This window comes from Phyllostomus hastatus, unplaced genomic scaffold, assembly GCF_019186645.2.
Source record: "Phyllostomus hastatus isolate PE091 unplaced genomic scaffold, TTU_PhHast_1.1 phas_contig_254, whole genome shotgun sequence".
Taxonomy (NCBI): domain Eukaryota; kingdom Metazoa; phylum Chordata; class Mammalia; order Chiroptera; family Phyllostomidae; genus Phyllostomus; species Phyllostomus hastatus.
Genome location: NW_025333810.1, coordinates 2,324,963 through 2,338,285, shown reverse-complemented (window position 1 = coordinate 2,338,285; position 13,323 = coordinate 2,324,963). Strand labels below are relative to the sequence as shown.

The window sequence follows — 13,323 nt, the reverse complement described above, 5'->3', positions numbered from 1 at the left end:
GCTATGATTGGAGCTGAACTTGGATTCTATGGATAGGAAACATTCTTACATTAGTAATGTTATTTACTTCCCAAAAAGTAAAACAAAAGGAAACACTATGATATTTTAACATCTTACCAGAATTATGTAAATTTATGATACTCATTTGTGATATTTTATTAGACATCTTAACATTCTGTTATTGAATTGCTTTAATAGCATCAGAGTCTGTGTCCTATTACTGACTTCCATGAACAGCCTGAGACAATTGGGTTTTTGTAATGCAGCTTTAGATCAAAGGTTTGTCATATAAATTGCTGTCCATAGCAGATAATTCTGATGAGATTTGCATCATTTATTTCTGAGAAATAAAAATGTATTAGGATTTTACAAAGCATAATTAAAATACTAATTGAAAATACTCTGCTGTATGCATAATGCTTGTCATCTCACTTTTTCAGAGTTAGGCCAGTATTTTAAATATATCTGACAAGGACACAATAGCAAAACAATGTCTTTGCAATGTATGTGCAATGCATAAATCCAAAAAAATCAACTGTTTGAAATTTTCCCTCTTTGTATTTATAAAAATAATTAATGGTAAGTGAATGTAGAGTTATTATAAAAATTGATAAAGGCATTAGTAAAAATTACAGATATTAGATCACATAATTAAGCTCTCCATGTGTTTTTATAGTTAACTGTACCTATTAACTTTTTATTTATAGTGCTATTCTCTATGTTAATATTGCAATGTACATAGTAGTTTCTCATTGTCTGAATTATAATGCAACTTCACATAGGCCAAAGATTGTCTTAGACAGTTAAATAATCCCACTTTTATAATTTTTGGGTTTAACCTTACTTTTCTGTGTGAGAAAACAATAAAGAAAAATGCATTTAAGATATAATGTTTCTAGTCTTAGAAATTGAAACCAGTCAATATTGGTAAATTATTTTAAAGCATACAAAATTAATCACCTTTAATCAAAAACCATAATACTACCAGTTTCCTTTACAACTGTATTCAGTAATGTGACTTTAGATTCTACTTCTTATAAGAACATTGCAAGTTTATATTAGAGTTATAAATCAAAGGGAAATGTTGCAGTGATAATATCAGAGAGTAACGGATCTGCTTGGCCAGTGAAAGAATCTCCTGAATTTGCTACTAACCAAAAATAGTGTAATTTATTTATAAATATTATCAAAATAAAGGAAACAGAAAATTTTTAGTCCATAACTAAAAAGATGCTTTATCCTTATTTAAAATAGTTATAATAATGAGAGCATTATACATCACAAAATGTTTTAAATTTTCAGGTTTACAGTAGGGAATAGACAAAAACTGCACAGAATATAAAGCACCTAAGTACTTATGTGGAAGAAATATGTTCTTACTATTGTTTTTCACACTATATTTTATTTATTTGTTTTACTTTGTTTTTATAACAAGCTATGAAATGGTCATACATTTATATTCTCTAAGGTGATGCTAGCATACATCCTGTTTCCCCAAAAGTTTCTCCACAAAAATAATGTTTTTCATTAGACCAATTGTGGACTTTTAGTTTTCAGGAGAATTAGATGAATTTTAATATGCATATATTTGGCTTGGTAATTTATAAATTAATCTTTTATATTGACCCAGTTTAGTGTCTCTGGACCTAACATAAACCATAATACCAGTTGTAAGTTTTTAAATATTCTGATACATTATTGAAATACAGATAATACAAATAGTAGCATAAACTAATTGAGACAACATCAGTTAATAAGATTATATAGGTTTCAAGTGTACAATTCTATGATACATCTTCTATATATTGAATTGTGCCCATCACTCAAAGTCAAATCTTCCATCACCATATATCTGACCCCTTTTAAAGAGTAAATCAATATTTTATCTTCAAAATATACTTCTCTCTTGTGTTTGAATTTATTCTCAGAGGATTTACTTAAAAGCAAATATTAAGGCTCACTGGGAGGATAGCTGTTATTTTCAGTATCTCTTTGATCCTTCCTTACACTCTGCTGAAAGCCAGGATGGAGGAAATGAGCCAAATCTGATACAATTCAGCTAAAGTTGAATTTTCCTTTATCAAGTCTTATAGGAAACACAATAGATAATTTTTTCTTCAAACCTAGGGACTTAAACCAATTTTGAAAACAATAAATGATTAGGCAAAAGAGTTTTATTAAATAAACATGAAAGAAAATGCACCAAAATGACTCTTCATAGTTGCTATTTGAATAAATAATATATGCAAGGCATTTTATTAAAATCTTTTGTCAAATTTCTCATTTTAAGACTAGATGAAAGATACCTGCATACCCCTTAAAGGACTAATTTTTACTTTAGTAAATATTCTTATACTTCCACTTTTATATAACATTTAAAATAAAGCACCTTAAAATATAGAACACTGTTTTTTACTTAATACATTAATAAGAATAAAATATTCCTTAAATATGATGATAGTCCTGGCTGGTGTGGCTCAGTGGATAGACTGCCAGCCTATGAACCAAAGTGTCACTGGTTCGATTCCCAGTGAGGGCACATAGCTGGGTCATGGGCCAGGTTCCCAGTAGGAGGAGCTCAGGAGGCAACCACATGTTGATGTTTCTCTCCCTCTCTTTTTTTCTCTTTTCCTCTCTAAAAAAAAAAATAAATAAAATATGTTTACAAATCTTTAAAATGTGATGATAAATCTCCTTTAAAATAAGATAAATTAAAGCCATTATATAGGTACTAAGCAGAATAATACCCTTTCCCCAAAGATATCCATATCCTAACTGTTGGGAACTGCCCTGCCTGGTATCAGAAGCTGTAACCTCCACCAAGGCTAAGGCTGAGGGAGTGGCCTTGGACCATAAGCCAGCAAGGAGACAAAAGCTTATCTCCCTGGCAGGAGCACTGCCTCTGCTGCTTCATTCATAACTGAACCCCAATGCTTGGTTGGTTAGCCAATTACGGGTAAGATTCCCCAAGGGGAGAATGATCTAAGACAGGCACGATCATTGGACCCCAAGGAAGGACTTTGGTGGCTACAGCAAAAGGGGGTGATGGACCCTTGCTTCTCGGCTGTGATACAGCCTGAGTCCTCACCGTCTGGGAGAAAATCTCCTTATCTCTTGGTTGCCTTAGTTCCCTTGCTCCACCTAAGCTGAAACAATGACAGGGTGGTGCAGCTCTGTCCTGAAAAGGGCAGGTTCTCTGGGTGATCAGGCCTAAGAAAGAATATGTAAGATCCTGTGAAACCAGCTTTGTTTAGAATGCTCTCAATTAACTGATAAGGGTCCAAGGAAGAAGTAAGTTTGTTCTTTAAAGTTTTACAGCTCTTTGACCCTGACTCAAAATAGGCCCTCAGACTACCTTGCTATCTATTGTTTGATCCTTACTTCCTGGCAATGTTTAATGAGCTTTTACCTGAATTCTTATTCAAACAAAACCAATAAAAAGCCTCTCTGGAGGGGGAATGGGGCACTCCCCATGTGAGGAGTGGCCATGGCGCTCTCCAGGAGAGAGGTGGCCAAGGCGTTCTCCATGTGAGGAGTGGCCCTGCTTTCCTATTCCCCCACAGGACCTGGTTGTCTCTGTGTATGTTTTTAGCATGTTTCGACGAGCATCCGCAGCTGAGATGGATACTGCTGGCCAGTATCCTCCACACCTAACTGGCAGAACCAGTGAGTATATTCAATTTCACAATGAAGGGGAATTTAAGTTGAAGATAGAATTAAGGTTGTTATTCAGCTGACCTTAAAATCAGCATTTTACCCAGGACTGTCCAGAAGGATCCAATAGAATCACAAGTGTACTTCAAAGTAGAAGAGGGAGACAGAAGAAGCAGTGAAAGGAAGATGTGATTACTGAAGAAAGCTGTGAGAAGTAGTATAGCATAGTTAATGAAAATGGAGGAGAGGGCCCATGAGTCCAGGAATGTGGGCATCATCTAGAAGCTGGAAAGGATAAGGAGACAGTAGATCCCTATAAACTCCAGAAGGAATGAAGCTCTGCTCACGTCTTGATTCATTTTAGCCTAGTTAGACCTAGGTTGCACATATAAACTACAGAAATAGAAGGTAATAATTTTTTAAAGTCACTAAGTTGTCCTAAATTTGTTAAAGTCTCAGTAGAAAACTAATACATCACACTTTTTGTGTCATAGCAAAAAAAAACCCAAGACACTATTTAAGCCTATATATGTGTGCTTATGTGTATATACATATATACATATATGTATATATATTACATTACTTTGAATTGTGTTTTAATGCTTTCTATATCAAACATAATGTCAATTGAGAAAAACTTTAGTTGAGTTAATTTTACGATACTATTCAAAATTTAAAATACTCCCATTGCCTCACTAATACTATTTTGGGGAATTTACTCTAAAGTTATATTTACATTAACAGAAAACAATAGGTCACAGAAATATTAATTTAAGAAAAATATTTAAACTAAAAAATTTGAACTAAATATAAATATAGAGATAACTGCTTTATCACCTCTGTGTTTGTGTGAGTATATTATTTTCATAGTCTATAATGTCTATATCTTCAGCAAAACACATCTTGGCAGATCGAGACAGATACAAGGGTTAATAACTTTCAAAAGTATAAATTTTTTCAAATTTGAATATTAAACCATAAACATAAACAATTTTAAGAAGTGGGTTGGTAAATTTAAAAATTAATGATATTGTGTCATAAGTTTCAGGGTTAATGGTTGTGGGAGAAATTTGTAAATTTAAAGAATAATTGGTCTTCTAACACCATCCTACTTTTTGTTGAGGCTAAAGAGCTTTTGCTGACCTATTCATTGATTTTTCATGAATCACGAGATTCAAGAAATTGAATCTCATTTGCAACAAGTTTTCTTTGTCATAAGTTTAGTGTAAAACTACATGATCAATTGAATAAACAGCAAATAGAGGACTTTGTAGAACAGCTAATGTCAATTATCTTTGAAACAGAAAGTTGCTGATACTGATGACACTTCTAAGGGGTAAGTCTTCAGGTGTATAAGCTTAAACATTTAGAATAAAGGTTCCATTCCAGAAACGGCTTATGCTGAAATTGAAGTGGATTTTTCTAACCTATAATTTCCAAAGAAGATGACCATATGGTTAGATCACTTTGAAGTGTGCTACAACACACTTCACTAATGTTAGGTGAGAAAAATTACCCATTTACAATTGCTTCTTTTAAAGGCAGTTAAAAGGAATAAAAACTCTCCCAACAAATCAGTTATGCTGTCAGTGGATCTGCATTAGACTACTCCTCTGGCATTTCCTCCAATGAAGAAGGTTGTAACAGAAAACCACAGATACTTCCTAAAGTCAACAATTTAAAGATTATTTATCAGGTTGAAAACTTGAAATAGCCCATTTAATTTTGGTTCCAAATCCTTCAAAAAAAGAATATGATGATGGCCATAAGAGCCTCCTAAGAAATATGTTGCATAAGAACCTTAAAGGTAATATGCTTGCTATACACCTGGTGGACAGTTACCAGTGGTCCCAGAAAATCAATAATATACAATTACTGGGCACTTGGTGGGGTACAGCTCAGAGGAGTAGCTTTATTTTCTCTGGAACAAAAACGAGTTAGGTTGAGAGTGTCAGCAAATAGAAAAAAATAACCACAATAGAGACTGAGGCCATGAGGGTGAATCCTCATAGAGAACATGATCATATTTTTAGCTATACTTTTAATTCTTATTTAATATTATGTGAAGTCTTATGTAACACTAACAAATATACCCGGTAAGGTAACAGAATGAAGACACTGACCTGTGAAAAGTCAGTGAATTATAAAGGGTAACAGTTTAAATAAGCATACTGTGTTTTAAAATTATTTTTTAAGATATAACACACTATATAAACTGCTTAGAATCATTAAAAATATTTGGACGATGCAAAAACATTCCTATAGATTTCAGTTAATAAGAAATGAAATTCATTAATGCAAATATATCTACTAAGTCAAAGTACTTTTATAGATCTTGAAATTCTTGCCATATGATTACAAATGTGACGGATTTGCTCTGAAAAAATAATAGAATGCCACAACAAACAAAATTTATATAAAATTTCATATATTATATATAATCATAAATATAAGCCTATTTTTGATAAAACTTTTCTCTGAAAATTAAAGGGGAATATTTTTAAAGCAGCAGATTTTTCACACAAAGGGTTAGAAAGAATTAGGACAGCTGAAACTCTTCCTAGTCCATACAGCTTCTGTGCTTTCAGAAAAAGCAATTTTAAGTGTGTCTCAAGGTCAACTGCGGAATATAAAACAGTAAATCCACATGTTCCAGCTTAGTTTCATTGTAGAATTACACACATTCATAGTAGAAAAGATGCAAAAAGAAATAGCATCTGCTCAGCTTTAGGCCTGATCAAGGGAAATTAAACTAATTTCCCAGCAACATATGCAAATGTTTATTACTTATCATTAGACATAACAGAATCTTAGGGCCAAAGGAAGCATAATGTTAACTTGTACAGCTTCTCTCTTTCTTTCCCTTTCTCTTTCTTTCCCTTTCTCTTTCTTCCCCTTTCTCTTTTTCTTTTCTTTCCTTTTCTTTTCTTTTTTCTTTTCTTTCTTTTTCTTTTCTTTCTTTCTTTCTTTCTTTCTTTCTTTCTTTCTTTCTTTCTTTCTTTCTTCTTTCTCTCTTTCCTTCTCTCTCTCTTTCTCTCTCTCTCTCTCTTTTCTTTTTCTTTTTTTTTTTTTTTGGCTTGTTTCTGTATCAGGGGTTTAGATAGTATCATCCTCAGTGGTTTACTCATAATGAAACAACCAACTACAGACAAAACTGAAACTTGAATACATGTTTGTTGTTGTGGTACAATTTTCTATCTTTTACTCCCATCCCAAACTGCCCAGCCAGACCTCCCCTCCTCCCTCCCATTTCCACCTGCCCCTAGTTTTTATCCATGTGTCCTTTATACTTCTTCCTGTAAACCCTTCCTCTTTTCCCCCAAAATTCCCCTGAAATTCCCTCTCCTCTCCCCTCTGAACACTGTCAGACTGTTCTCTATTTCAGTGTCTTTGGTTATATTTTGCTTGTTTCTTTGTTTTGTTCTTTAGGTTCCTGTTAAAGGTGAGATCATATGGTATTTATCTTTCACCACCTGGCTTATTTCACTTAACATAATGCTTTCTAGTTGCATCCATGCTGTTGCAAAAGGTAGGAGCTCCTTCTTTTTTTCTGCTTACATAAGCAGCTATACTTTCTTATAAGAGATTATTGCCACTTTTCTAATTTGTACTTATTTTTCTTGTTTTATTGCACTAACTATAGCCTCAGGAAAAATGTTGAATAAAAGATATGAGAGTTGACATTTTTGCCTTTTTCTTGTTCTTTGGGTGAACACAGTATTTTATCATTAAGTCTGATATTAGGTATAGCTTTCATGAATGCCTTTGTCAGGATGAGGAAGTTGTCTTTATTCCTGTTATGCCTAATACTTTTTATCATTATTAGGTATTGAATTTCGCTAAATTCTGTTTCTGTCCTTATTGAGATGATCACATGATTACATGATTCATTTTCTCCATTTTTTTTTGCTTGTTTGTTGATATGGTGAATGAAATTAATTGATTTAAAAAGAATGTGTAAAGTTCACATATATAGAATAAGAACCACCAGCTCATAACACATTATCTACTTATATATTTAATTTGACTTACTAATACTTTTTTAGAAAAAAAATTTAGATATGTTCATGGTAGATATTGGTATAAAGTTTATTTTTAATGCCTTTGTCTGGTTTTGATATCATAGTAATCCTGGTCTCATAGAACTATTAGAAAATGTTTGCTTTCTTGTTTTTTCTGGAAGAGTTTGTTTTGAATTTCTCTCTAAAGATTTTGTAGAATTTCCTCATGAAACCATCTAGGACTAAAATATACTTTGTGGAAAATTTTAAACTAAATTCAATTTCATCATACACTTAGGACCATTCAAGGTATCTGTTTCTACTTGAGAACAAGTAGTTTGTTTTAAGTCATTTCTCCATTTTATTTAACTGTAGAATATATTGTAATCATATTATTTATAATATTTCTTTATTATGCTTTAAATGCCATTGGGGTCACTATTGATCTGCCCCTCTTAGTTCTGATGCTATTATCTTGTTATTTTCCTATTTTTCATTTCTTGATAAATTTGGTGAAAGATTTATCAAATGTATTGATCTTTTCAAATGATGCCATTTAGGTTTTATTAATTTGGTTGTGATCATGTTTTCTATTTTATTGATTTTTATTTAAAAATATTTTCTCTGCTAGCATTGGGCTTAGTCTGTTTTCATTTCTTATTGTGGGAAGTTTATGTCATAACTTTGACAGTGTTCTTTTTTTCTAATGTGTAAGTATTGAAAAGTTTTAGCTGCATCATACTACTTTGAACATATCATGTTTATAAAAATGTCATTAAAGTGTTTTATAATTTCCCATCTGATTCCTTTTCTAACCCATAGATGATTCAGTAGTGTTATTTAACTTTCAAATATTTTTATATTTTCTTAGTCACTTTCTCTTATTAATATTTAATTTACTATTATTATCAGTGGGCACAATTTGCATTATTTTAATAATTGTAAATTCATTGTGACTTGTTTTGTGGAAGCAAACTTGATCTACCTTGCTAAATGTTCCATGTGCACTTGAAAAGAGCATCATTTATGAGTTCCATAATTAGTTAACTCAGCGTGATCAATATTTTTAAAGTCTTCTATATTATTACTGATTTTCTGTTTTATCAAATTAGCAACAGAATGTATGGTAATCTTCAACTGTCATGGAAAATTTGTTTATTTCTTCATTCAATTAAATCTGTCTTTTTGTATTGCATTGCTTCATGTTAGGTTCACACACATTTACACACTTAGTTTTTCTGGGATTTTCTTGAATTTATCTCTTTATTATTTGAAATTACCCTCTTTATCTCTGGTAACATTTTAGGGTCTCAGATCTATTTTGTTTTGTCTTAATATACTAGTCAATGTTTTTCTTCATTAGTATTAGCATCTCATATTTTTAATTATTTTATTTTTTTTGTATTTTTCATTACCATTTAGTTGCCTTTTACCCCCTATCACCACACTGTTGTCCATGTCTATGAGTCCTTTTTTCTTTTTGCTTCTTCCTTCCACCCCCTGCTCTCCCTGACTCTTATTTTTAAAAAGATTTTATTTATTTCATTTTTAGAGAGAGAGGGAAAGGAGAAAGAGAGGGAGAGAAACATCAATGTGTGGTTGCCTCTCATATGTTGCCAGAAGCATTCCCCCACTAGAAAACACCATTTGTGTGTTTGTCAGGAGGTTTGTCAGTATTTTTCAAGGAGATTTAACTATGTTACCTTCTTTATTTCCTGGAAATATAATCTATGTCCAATAAGCAAAGACAATGGATAAATTAAAAACTGGCCTGCAACCCAAGCATGTGCCCTGATCAGGAATTGAACTGGTGACCCTTTGATTCATAGGTCCATGCACAATCTACTGAACTACAGCAGCCAGGGCTACATTAAGTTTCATGTACACTTATTTTTCTAGTATTTCTAGAAACCTAGGCCTCCCTGACCCATAAAATCAGACTGCTAGCCAGACTGTACAAAGTTCCCACTTACTCTGCTTGGCTTGAAACTTTCCAAAGTGCTTCATTAACCACAGGGCCCTGCTCATTTGTTTATCTTTGCTCATGGATCACTGCTTGTGCTTCCTGTTGCCCAGTGCCTAAAAACCCCATTTTGTATGTTTTGCCTGGTCTTTTGGCTATTTAAAGTAGGAGGGTACATATGTTTTGTTACTTTACCATGGAGTGAGGGAGGTAATTTATTGATATATTTTGACCTTCATGTATTCTAAAAATTCAGATTTTCAATCAGATTCATACAACCTGGAGTTCTCATGCTGTATTAAGCATACTACTTGTTTCAAGGATGTAAGCAAGTGAAACATGAAGGGAAGAGGCACAGGACCAGAAACACAACTCACACTCATTTATGGCTAGTGAGAAATAATCTAGCTCAGGTTAATATGTGAAGTCTCCAAGTAATATACCCAACTGCATAATTTTCACCGAAGAGTCATTTTTGACATGAAACATCTTCATTTTATCCTTTTTGTTTACATCAGGGTTGACAAATTATGGCCCACTGACCTAATGTGGCCAGCAAATTTTTTTTCTTAGGTCCCATAAACTAAGAATGGATTTTATGTTTTTAATTAAAAAAATAAGAGAAGAATATGTTAGAACATATGTGACCTGCAAATCCTTACATGTTTACTATTTGACCCCTTTCCAGAAAAACGTTTGTTGAATCCTGGTTTACATGAGAATCCATATAGCAAGGGCAAACCAGGTATATGTTGCCACAAGCCTTCCCCAACTAGAAAACACCATTTGTGTGTTTGTCAGGTTTGTCAGTATTTTTCAAGGAGATTTAACTATGTTACGTTCTTTATTTCCTGGAAATATAATCTATGTCCACTAAGCAGAGACAATGGATAAATTAAAAACTCGCTCATTCTTTCTATAAATATGTTTCTACTAATTTATTAACTTGAGTAATAGATCTTTTAAATTATTTTACATAAGCATTATATAAGTCATAAACATGTATTTCTAAATTTTATATTTTGTTTTAACTTATCGCCTTATTCTACTGGTTAGAACCCCTAGTAGACTGTGGAATAAAAATAGTGGTAAAAGAAAGAAAAAAAAACTTACTCCCTGATTATTTTTTCTTGAATGAATTTCCTGAAGTAATAAATTTTTAATCTACTAAAAGAAGTAAAAATATTGTTTTGTCTTATTTATAAAAATATAGAAAATCACATTGAAAATTTCCTTGTTAAAATTTTGTACTTACCAAACTACAGTAGCTTTTCTTCGTTGTTAAAAAATATGCATTAAAGGGTACAAATTTACTCTTAAATATGACTTCTTACATTTTTCAAATTCTTATATGTAGTATTATTGTCTCTATTGAAATAACTAAAATAGTGATAGCTTTTAAAAAAGGTCATTAGTATTTTTTACATAAATCATCATATTTCCTGCAAATAAAAACTGCCTTACTTTATTCATTACAAGTTTTATAACTTTGATCTCTTTCTTTTCCCTTCTTTCCCTTCCTTTTTTTTTTCTTTTTGGCTTTATTGCATTTCTTAGAATCTACAGAAATATAATCCATAAAAGTGATGAAAGTTGAAATCTTTGTTCCCACTTCAGTATTAAGATATGGCCTTTAGTTCTTTATTATTAATATTGTTAATTTCTGTTACATCTATTATTTTAATCTTTACTCTGAATAGCTCATCAATCTCAATTATCTTTTTAAATAAGCTCTTTTCCCATTAAATTTTACTATTATTTGCCATTATTCTATTTCATAGTTTTTTATTTCCTTCCCCCCTATTCTGCTAAATCCCAGCCCCCATTATGGTGGAAGTTCAGATTGTTTTTTTAGTTCAAATGTATGCTTTTTTTATTTTTTATTTTTTATTATTATTTTTAAGATTTTATTTATTTATTTTTTGAGAGGGGAAGGGAAGGAGAAAGAGAGAGAGAGAAACATCAATGTGTGGTTGCCTCTCATGTGGCCCCCACTGGGGACCTGACCTGCAACCCAGGCGTGTGCTCTGACTGGGAATTGAACCTGCGATGCTTTGGTTCGCAGCCCAAGTTCAATACACTGAGCTATGCCAGCCAGGGCTCTCAAATGTATGCTTTTTAACATAAACTTTATACTATGAAAATCCCTTCAAAGCACTGCTTTGGCTTTTTTGGTATACTACATTTTGGTATACTACCATAAGAAAACACCACACTGGGGTGCTTAAACAACAGAAATTTATCTTACAGTTCTGGAAGTCCAAATTCAAGGTGCTGATAAAGTTGTTTTCTAGTGAAACTCTTCTCCTGAGGTTGCAGATGGTCACCTTCTCTTTATATCCTCACATGGTCTTCTCTGTGCATGCACATTTCCAGTGGCTTCCTCTATTTATATGACCACCATTTCTATTCAGTTAAGATCCCATTTACTGTACTTCATTTAAATTAAATTATCTCTTTCAAAGAACTATTTCCAAATAGTTACATAGGGAATTGGGACTTAAAATGAATTTTGGGTGGACAGAAGTCAGTTTATAACACAAATATAGAAGAACATTCTAATTTTGTTTTTATGTAATTAAATACTAGCTTAATTCTCATGATTTATATGATATCAATTATTGACATTTTCAGAAATTGCCTAATAGCTCAGCATATGGTGATTTTCTAAACTCTTCTGAATATGAGCAAAAAATAAAGTTTATCCTGTAATTTTTCATTACTGATTTGCCAACTTTATGAGACTCAACAGTGACTCAAATTCCCAGGGCACAAATAGCCCCAGGTGATGAAATCTTTAGCCAAAATTTCTCTCTTCTACCTGATCTTCCTATAGTAATTTTTCACTGCAGTGTTAGCTTTCTGATTCCTTTAAATGTCAGCCCCCAGCTCTCCAATTGTTCTTAGTTGAGCGATTAGTCTGAATTACATGATTATATGTTACAAAAACATTAAAGGAAGTCTTTCCTGGCTCTTCTTTCTTAGCTGTAGATGCTGATGAAAGAAGTCAAATTGAAATGGACTCTTATCACAATATTATCTGTAAGAAATGAATAATATCCTCTTGGCTTTAGGTTAAAATATGTAATTATATATTTTTAATTACCTGGGCAACTCTATGTTGAAGAAGGAATGCTCAAAATATTAAAGCACTTTAGTGCCTCAGGATAACACTAGTGTCTAAAAATGATAACAGCCATTTTAACTGGTCTTCCAGTGTGAAAACATGTAAGACAGGCAATTATATAAAATTTGCTCCTGTTTGCCCTAGTTTTTCTAATGTAATGCTGAATTTATCTCATGTTATTTTTCTTCATGCTTGCAAGGTTTCTGTTCTATATACTATTGTTACACAACAAATTATGGTGCTATAAAGCATTTTGTTATACTCATGGATTTTTTTTAAGTCAGGCATTTGCATATGGCAAGTAGGGGTAGCTTTTCTCAGCTCTATGTTTGGAGCTTCAGCTGGAAATAACAGCCAGCTTTTTGTACTCATCACATTAAGCTTCTGAAAACCTGTCCTGAGGAAATGTTGGCTCCCATTTTGTTTCAGATGAGTTGGAGCCAATATACACGGAAGAGTCAGTGCTTAAGGCCATTGAGAATCATGGCCTTTGTGATTAGATAATGATTTTCAGAAGGTAACCCTGTGATGTTTTTATCTAAACCCTTGCCTTTAACTGATACCTTAATCATATGTAC

The 13,323-nt window shown here is 32.4% G+C and overlaps 1 pseudogene; it reads left to right on the top strand.

Annotated features, from left to right (window-relative positions):
- The first annotated feature begins 3,487 nt into the window (after positions 1-3,487).
- LOC123818040 lies at positions 3,488-7,497 on the top strand (annotated as a pseudogene).
- Positions 7,498-13,323: the final 5,826 nt, after the last annotated feature.